Below are 10,102 nucleotides of genomic sequence, written 5' to 3'. Positions count from 1 at the left end.
CACGGTGCACCACCACACACGGTGCACCACCACACACGGTGCACCACCACACACGGTGCACTACCACACACACGGTGAACCACCACACACGGTGCACCACCATGCACGGTGCACCACCACACACGGTGCACTACCACACACACGGTGAACCACCACACACGGTGCACCACCATACACGGTGCACCACCACACACGGTGCACCACCACACACGGTGCACCACCACACACACGGTGCACCACCACACACACGGTGCACCACCACACACACGGTGCACCACCACACACACGGTGCACCACCACACACGGTGCACTACCACACATACACACAGCACCACCACACACGGTGCACCACCACACACGGTGTACCACCACACACGGTGCACCACCACACACACGGTGCACCACCACACACAAGGTGCACCACCACACACACGGTGTACCACCACACACGGTGCACCACCACACACACGGTGCACCACCACACACGGTGCACCACCACACACGGTGTACCACCACACACGGTGCACCACCACACACGGTGCACCACCACACACGGTGCACCACCACACACGGTGCACCACCACACACGGTGCACCACCACACACGGTGCACCACCACACACGGTGCACCACCACACACGGTGCACCACCACACACAGTGCACCACCACACACGGTGCACCACCACACACGGTGCACCACCACACACGGTGCACCACCACACACACGGTGCACCACCACACACACGGTGCACCACCACACACACGGTGTACCACCACACACACGGTGCACCACCACACACACGGTGTACCACCACACACACGGTGCACCACCACACACGGTGCACCACCACACACACAGTGCACCACCACACACGGTGCACCACCACACACGGTGCACCACCACACACACGGTGCACCACCACACACACGGTGCACCACCACACACACGGTGCACCACCACACACACGGTGCACCACCACACACACGGTGCACCACCACACACACGGTGCACCACCACACACACGGTGCACCACCACACACACGGTGCACCACCACACACGGTGCACCACCACACACACGGTGCACCACCACACACACGGTGCACCACCACACACACGGTGCACCACCACACACACGGTGCACCACCACACACACGGTGCACCACCACACACACGGTGCACCACCACACACACGGTGCACCACCACACACACGGTGCACCACCACACACACGGTGCACCACCACACACGGTGCACCACCACACACACGGTGCACCACCACACACACGGTGCACCACCACACACACGGTGCACCACCACACACACGGTGCACCACCACACACAGTGCACCATCTGCCACAGAGCAATAAAGCACCGCCCAGTCACCACAATATATGAAACACTTACAATTGGACTTTGCTCAACATCTGCCACTGATTTACTGCAACTGGACCAGTCTGATATTTCCTGGTGCTCTGAACCCTCCATAACACCACATGGGCTACACTCCCTCAACATGACACCACATGAGCTACACTCCCTCAACATGACACCACTTGAGCTACACTCATCTCAACATGACACCACATGAGCTACACTCCCTCAACATGACACCACATGAGCTACACTCCCCCAACATGACACCACGTGAGCTACACTCCCTCAACATGACACCACGTGAGCTACACTCCCTCAACATGACACCACGTGAGCTACACTCATCTCAACATGACACCACATGAGCTACACTCCCTCAACATGACACCACATGAGCTACACTCATCTCAACATGACACCACATGAACTACACTCCCTCAACATGACACCACGTGAGCTACACTCATCTCAACATGACACCACATGAGCTACACTCATCTCAACATGACACCACATGAGCTACACTCCCTCAACATGACACCACATGAGCTACACTCTCCCTCAACATGACACCACATGAGCTACACTCTCCCTCAACATGACACCACATGAGCTACACTCATCTCAACATGACACCACATGAGCTACACTCTCCCTCAACATGACACCACATGAGCTACACTCTCCCTCAACATGACACCACATGAGCTACACCCTCCTCAACATGACACCACATGAGCTACACTCATCTCAACATGACACCACATGAGCTACACTCCCTCAACATGACACCACGTGAGCTACACTCCCTCAACATGACACCACGTGAGCTACACTCATCTCAACATGACACCACATGAGCTACACTCATCTCAACATGACACCACATGAGCTACACTCATCTCAACATGACACCACATGAGCTACACTCATCTCAACATGACACCACATGAGCTACACTCCCTCAACATGACACCACATGAGCTACACTCCCTCAACATGACACCACATGAGCTACACTCTCCCTCAACATGACACCACATGAGCTACACTCTCCCTCAACATGACACCACATGAGCTACACCCTCCTCAACATGACACCACATGAGCTACACTCATCTCAACATGACACCACATGAGCTACACTCCCTCAACATGACACCACGTGAGCTACACTCCCTCAACATGACACCACGTGAGCTACACTCATCTCAACATGACACCACATGAGCTACACTCATCTCAACATGACACCACATGAGCTACACTCATCTCAACATGACACCACATGAGCTACACTCATCTCAACATGACACCACATGAGCTACACTCTCCCTCAACATGACACCACATGAGCTACACCCTCCTCAACATGACACCACATGAGCTACACTCATCTCAACATGACACCACATGAGCTACACTCATCTCAACATGACACCACATGAGCTACACTCTCCTCAACATGACACCACATGAGCTACACTCATCTCAACATGACACCACATGAGCTACACTCATCTCAGCATGACACCACATGAGCTACACTCTCCCTCAACATGACACCACATGAGCTACACTCTCCCTCAACATGACACCACATGAGCTACACTCATCTCAAGATGACACCACATGAGCTACACTCTCCCTCAACATGACACCACATGAGCTACACTCTCCCTCAACATGACACCACATGAGCTACACTCATCTCAGCATGACACCACATGAGCTACACTCTCCCTCAACATGACACCACATGAGCTACACTCATCTCAACATGACACCACATGAGCTACACTCATCTCAGCATGACACCACATGAGCTACACTCTCCCTCAACATGACACCACATGAGCTACACTCTCCCTCAACATGACACCACATGAGCTACACTCATCTCAAGATGACACCACATGAGCTACACTCTCCCTCAACATGACACCACATGAGCTACACTCTCCTCAACATGACACCACATGAGCTACACTCTCCCTCAACATGACACCACATGAGCTACACTCTCCTCAACATGACACCACATGAGCTACACTCTCCCTCAACATGACACCACATGAGCTACACTCTTCCTCAACATGACACCACATGAGCTACACTCTCCTCAACATGACACCACATGAGCTACACTCTCCTCAACATGACACCACATGAGCTACACTCATCTCAACATGACACCATATGAGCTACACTCTCCCTCAACATGACGACACATATGAGCTACACTCTCCTCAACATGACACATATGAGCTACACTTTCCTCAACACAACACCACATGAGCTACACTCTCCCTCAACATGACACCACATGAGCTACTCTCTAAACAACATGACACAACCGTCACTTACCCGCACCCGTGTACACTCCCAGTACGACGGTCATAGGATGGTCGGGATGGGCCCCATTTCCCCAGTTAGCAAGGATCGGCTCCTATGATGTCTGAAATTGTGGTGTAACCTTTCCATTGAGTTTCTCTGCAATTTGTCAACTGTTCTGATTTTTACGTGTTCTGAGAGAGAGAGAGAGAGAGAGAGAGAGAGAGAGAGAGAGAGAGAGAGAGAGAGAGAGAGAGAGAGAGAGAGAGAGAGAGAGAGAGAGAGAGAGAGAGAGAGAGAGAGAGAGGCGAGAGAGAGGCGAGAGAGAGAGAGAGAGAGAGAGAGAGAGAGAGAGAGAGAGAGAGAGAGAGAGAGAGAGAGAGAGAGAGAGAGAGAGAGAGAGAGAGAGGGGGGGGGGGAGGGGGAAAAAAAAATGGAGGAAGGTGGAGATGGAGGAAAGAGGAAGGAACTGATAATATAAGAAAAGGAAGGGAGAGGAGGGAAATTGAGAAGATGAGGGAGAGAGCGAATACGAGAGGGAAAGAGTGAAGTAAGGGGCAAGAAAGGGATAGAACAGGGTAGAAGGGAAAGGTGGATGAGAGCGGGAGACCCGAGCAACGCTGTATACCCCACTAGTGAGTGTGTGTGTGTGTGTGTGTGTGTGTGTGTGTGTGTGTGTGTGTGTGTGTGTGTGTGTGTGTGTGTGTGTGTGTGTGTGTGTGTGTACGCACCTATTTGTACTCACCTATTTGTACTTGCAGGATCGAGCATTGACTCTTGGATCCCGCCTTTCCAGCTATCGGTTGTTTACAGCAATGACTCCTGTCCCATTTCCCGATCATACCTGGTTTTAAAAGTATGAATAGTTTTTGCTTCCACAACCTGTTCCCCAAGTGCATTCCATTTTTCCACTACTCTCACGCTAAAAGAAAACTTCCTAACATCTCTGTGACTCATCTGAGTTTCCAGTTTCCACCCATGTCCCCTCGTTCTGTTATTATTAAGTGTGAACATTTCATCTATTTCCACTTTGTCAATTCCCCTGAGTATTTTATATGTCCCTATCATATCTCCTCTCTCCCTTCTTTTCTCTAGTGTCGTAAGGTTCAGTTCCTTCAGACGCTCTTCATATCCCATCCCTCGTAACTCTGGGACAAGCCTCGTCGCAAACCTCTGAACCTTCTCCAGTTTCTTTATGTGTTTCTTCAGGTGGGGGCTCCATGATGGCGCGGCATACTCTAAGACGGGTCTCACGTAGGCAGTGTAAAGCGCCCTAAAAGCCTCCTCATTTAGGTTTCTGAATGAAGTTCTAATTTTCTCCAGTGTAGAGTACGCTGCTGTCGTTATCCTATTTATATGTGCCTCAGGAGTTAGATTAGGTGTCACATCCACTCCCAGGTCTCTTTCTCGAATCGTTACAGGTAGGTTGTTCCCCTTCATTGTGTACTGTCCCTTTGGTCTCCTGTCACCTGATCCCATTTCCATAACTTTACATTTACTGGTGTTAAACTCCAGTTGCCATTTCCCTGACCATCTCTGCAACCTGTTTAAGTCCTCTTGGAGGATCCTACAATCCTCGTCTGTCACAACTCTTCTCATTAATTTTGCGTCATCTGCAAACATTGACATGTATGATTCCACTCCTGTAAATATATCATTTACGTAAATTAGAAAGAGGATTGGTCCCAGCACCGATCCTTGAGGTACTCCACTTGTTACTGTTCGCCAGTCCGACTTCTCGCCCCTTACCATTACCCTCTGGCTCCTTCCTGTTAGGTAGTTCTTCACCCATACTAGGGCCTTTCCGCTTACTCCTGCCTGCCTCTCAAGTTTGTATAGCAGTCTCATGTGCGGTACTGTATCAAAGGCCTTTTGGCAGTCAAGAAATATGCAGTCTGCCCAGCCTTCTCTGTCCTGCCTTATCCTTGTTACTTTATCATAGAATTCTAAAAGGTTTGTTAGGCATGATTTCCCTGTCCAGAACCCATGTTGGTGCTTGTTTACAAACCCAATGCTCTCCAGGTGCTCAACAAGTCTTAGCCTAATTATTCTTTCAAGTATTTTGCAGGGGATGCTTGTCAGTGATACGGGTCTGTAGTTAAGTGCCTCCTCCCTATCACCTTTTTTGAAAATCGGTACGACATTTGCCTTCTTCCAGCAACTGGGCAATTCTCCCGACATAAGTGACTCATTAAAGATCATTGCCAGAGGCACGCTGAGAGCCTGCGCTGCCTCTTTAAGTATCCACGGTGATACTTTGTCTGGTCCAACAGCTTTATTTGCATCCAGTGTTGTCAACTGTTTCATTACCTCCTCTGCTGTCACCTCTATATCTGATAGTCTTTCATCTTGGGTAATCGCTTCTAACAATGGGAGCTGCTCAGCCTCGGTTGTGAACACTCCATGGAATTTTGCATTCAGTACCTCGCAGATTTCCTTGTCGCTTTCTATATATGCCCCTTCTGGTTTCCTCAGTCTTGTCACTTGGTCATTTACCGACATCTTCCTTCTTATATGGCTATGTAGTAATTTAGGTTGCTTTTTCGCTTTGACTGCAATATCATTCTCATAATTTCTTTCCGACACTCGTCTTATGTTAATGTAATCATTCCTAGCTCTGTTACATCTAATCCTGTTGTCCTCTGTCCTTTGTCTTCTGTACTTCCTCCACTCCATCCTGTGTGTGTGTGTGTGTGTGTGTGTGTGTGTGTGTGTGTGTGTGTGTGTGTGTGTGTGCGCGCGTGCGTGCGTGCGTGTGTGTATTTCTCAGAATCTTTGCATTTCAAGCGTTTCGTTATTTGCTAATAATTACACCTTTCATAACCATGAAAAATGTTAGCATGAAGGATTCGTAACACGGAGGACACAACAGGGCTCACCTGCAGGCAAGTCACATGTGGTGGCTGAGGCCAACTCTCACACGTGACTCTTCCCGTCTCTTGTTGACCATTATCAAGTTGTGACCATAAGCATGGATGGGAGAGGACCATGGTAGGAGAGGGGAAAGGTGAGGGGAAAGGAAGGGAGGGGAAAGGAAGGGAGGGGAAAGGAAGGGAAAGGCAAGTGGAGTAGTAAAGCCTGAGGTCCCAGCTAATGGAAGCACAATATGCTAAGAAAGGAAAACTATACGAAACCAACAGGAAAGGAAACAAACATGAAAGGGAAAAAGAAGGAACGCGAAAAGGAATAACGGAGAGATAAGACATATCCAAAACACACCAAAAAGGCAGAAACGGATGAAATAGAAGGGATAGCACAAAGGCGCAGTCAGAGCGCCAAGTCGGATCACTTGTGTTAAGAAGGTTAGAGCATTTAAGTAACTACTGTGGAAGGGAACAGTCAAGGGCAACAAAGCCAAGACTAAGGTTCATGTTGGATATGTTGTGAATCAGAACCATTTCGAGAGAAAAGATTATTTAGAAACACCAAGCTACAGGATGACTGGAATCCCCTAACTGAACAGAACATTGTTCATGTCAGAAAGTTTAACACTTCATTTTGTGTTCTTTTACATCTGTCATTAACAAGTATGGTCGGTCCCTCCAAAATATTACAGAGGACAACAAGAACAGGAGATTAACACCATCAGCTTTAAAAGGAGGATAAGTGACAACTTTGTAATTACGTCTGTGTTATTTTGTCCTAAGGCGAGTTTTATATCAAAATAACGAAGGGTATTAAAATAAGATTGTTAAGTTTAGATATGAAGGGATAAGAAAGCACAGGGTGCCTAGTGATGGGAGGAAGCTTAGGAGGAAAGACAGATTTTCCAACTTGAACGCAGGCAAATCAAACTTAGACGATTGCCAAGGCGAGAGGATGACTTGTAAGAATAGGATGGTAGGAATTAAAAGTAGGAATGGCTTCTAAGAACAGAATGGCAGGAATTACAAGTATGAATGACTCGTAAGAATAGAATCGTAGGAATGTATATAAATGTACATACAACTTTGCACAGCCTTGCGGCAGGCGGAGAAATAGAAATCACACACACATGGCTGCGAATGTGTACAGCTGGGAAGGGAAGAAGGGAATAACATTTGTCTTCAACTTTACTCGACGACTTAAGCCATATTGATGCTCTGTCCACAGAGCATTTTCTCTCTCTCTCAAATCTTGTACACTGATGGTTCCCTACATCGCGCCACGGGTGCAGCTGGAAGTGCAGTTGTCCTGACAATGGGCGATGGCTTATATTTTGAGTGGGTTATCTTGAGATCTTTGGATATAATGGGGAGTGGGAGAGTCCATATAAACAACTGGGTCTCTACCCTTCAGAACTATTTACCTTGCCTCTTGCACTGAAATGTGTACGTCATCAAACTTGATACATTAATTGTAAGTGACTCATTATCATCCTTAATTGCTCTCAAGTCTTTAAGACATAACTAACATGCTCCTGTCTGAAGCTCGACACAAATACAACAAAATTATTAATGATGGTAACAAGAGTCCATTTCATGTGGACTCCATCTCATGGTGACCTTCAAATGCATGATAGAGCTGATGAGTTAGCCGAAGAATCTGCCTTAAAGGAGAAATTGAGTATAACATTGGATTGTCAATAAGCAGTCAGAGCAATAGTGCACCAAGAATTTCAATAAAATCTTGTAGATCTGAGGCAAAGTGAAATGGACCCCAGTAATTCCATCTATCACCATACTATCATGCAAGAGGAGCCACACATCTATGGTTCATCCAATAAAATCAGCAGACTTCTAGATGTTACTACTGCTCAGCTTAGACTCGGTTACAAGTATCTCTGGGAATTCTCATTATCTGCTGCTGTAGACCTGACCAAATATAAACTGTGTCAACAAAATTATTCACACACCCTCCGTCACTATGGGATGGAGTGCGAAAAGATACGCGCATTCAGAGACAATTCTATTACAAATGTTCCCGAAATGTGTAAATATTTCATTCAAAATGATCTGCTGCCAGAAATTTTAGCCAAATATCCCCAGTTTGCTAACTGTAGGTGGTAACTAAGTGATTGTAATTTAGACACTGTACTTGTGGTCTATCTCGAGCCCATTGCTGATGTGATGAATTTTGAATTTTGTAACTAGCTCATCAAGATTGTAATTTGCTTAGCAAAATGAATTGTGGGGTTCAGTCCCTGAGCCCATTATGTGTCTCTGTATTCCTTTCCACTACCGCCCACAGGATGGGTATCGGGTGCATAATAAATGAACTAAACTAACTTCAACTTTGAAATGGAATGGAGGAGTCAAGCAGACACAAACGTCGATACTTTCATGTCGTGTCCTGCGGTGGAGTTATTTTAGCCATTTGTGTTATTAAAATCATGTTAAACAAAACACAAAACTTGAAGATAACGAGAACCCAGCAGCATTATTCTAGAAAGTGTCCGACTCAATTATATTAAATAGCAAGAATAGCTGAATAGCTGTCAATGATGTGCACCCAAATAAGATACTCACTGAGGTGTGTGTGTGTGTGTGTGTGTATTTACTAGTTGTATTTACTATTTGTATCTGTAGAATCGAGCTATTAGCTCTTGGATCCCGACATTCTAACCAATTTAATTTTTCCTCTATTATTTCTACTACATATATTTCTAACACACACACACACATACACATCCCCAGGAAGCAGCCCGTAGCAGCTGTCTAACTCCCAGGTACCTATTAACTGCTAGATGAACAGGAGCATCAGCGTGAAAGAAACTCTGCCCATTCGTTTCTGCTTCTGCCGAGGATCGAACCCGGGCCTTTACTACTACGACCCCTGAGCGCTGTTCACTCAGCCGCGAGGTCCCATATTTTGTGAGTGTGTGTTTACTAGTTGTGTTTACTAGTTGTGTTTTTGCGGGGGTTGAGCTTTGCTCTTTCGGCCCGCCTCTCAACTGTCAATCAACTGTTTACTAACTACTATTTTTTTTTCCACACCACACACACACACCTCAGGAAGCAGCCCGTGACAGCTGACTAACTCCCCGGTACCTATTTACTGCTAGGTAACAGGGGCACTTAAGGTGAAAGAAACTTTGCCCATTTGTTTCTGTCTCGTGCGGGAATCGAACCCGCGCCACAGAATAACGAGTCCTGCGCGCTATCCACCAAGCTACGAGGCCCCCCTAGAGGCCCCCCCCTGTGTGTGTGTGTGTGTGTGTGTGTGTGTGTGTGTGTGTGTGTGTGTGTGTGTGTGTGTGTGTGTGTGTGTGTGTGTGTGTGTGTGCGAGCCAAATAGGAAAATGAATAGATGTGCCTGGGAAGGAGAGATTAGCCAGGGAGAAGGTCAATAGCTCACACTGTGCGCCAGAGCCTCAGGACCTGGCCTTGAATATGAATCAAGCGCGCGGCTCACGGCCATATTAGCCAACGTGTTTTGAGAGCAAGTCCGGGGTGGCGGCGGTGGAGTAACATT

At 47.5% G+C, this 10,102-nt stretch overlaps 1 protein-coding gene across 1 annotated transcript in view; it reads right to left on the bottom strand.

The window, feature by feature from the left end:
• Positions 1 to 10,102, bottom strand: part of MCU (mitochondrial calcium uniporter) — a 417,353-nt gene that overhangs the window by 149,643 nt on the left and 257,608 nt on the right. The gene's annotated exons all lie outside the window — the stretch shown is intronic.

The sequence above is a fragment of the Procambarus clarkii genome, chromosome 16 (assembly GCF_040958095.1).
Source record: "Procambarus clarkii isolate CNS0578487 chromosome 16, FALCON_Pclarkii_2.0, whole genome shotgun sequence".
NCBI lineage: Eukaryota > Metazoa > Arthropoda > Malacostraca > Decapoda > Cambaridae > Procambarus > Procambarus clarkii.
The sequence above is the reverse complement of the archived record's forward strand: the minus strand, read 5'-3'. Positions and strand labels throughout refer to the sequence as shown.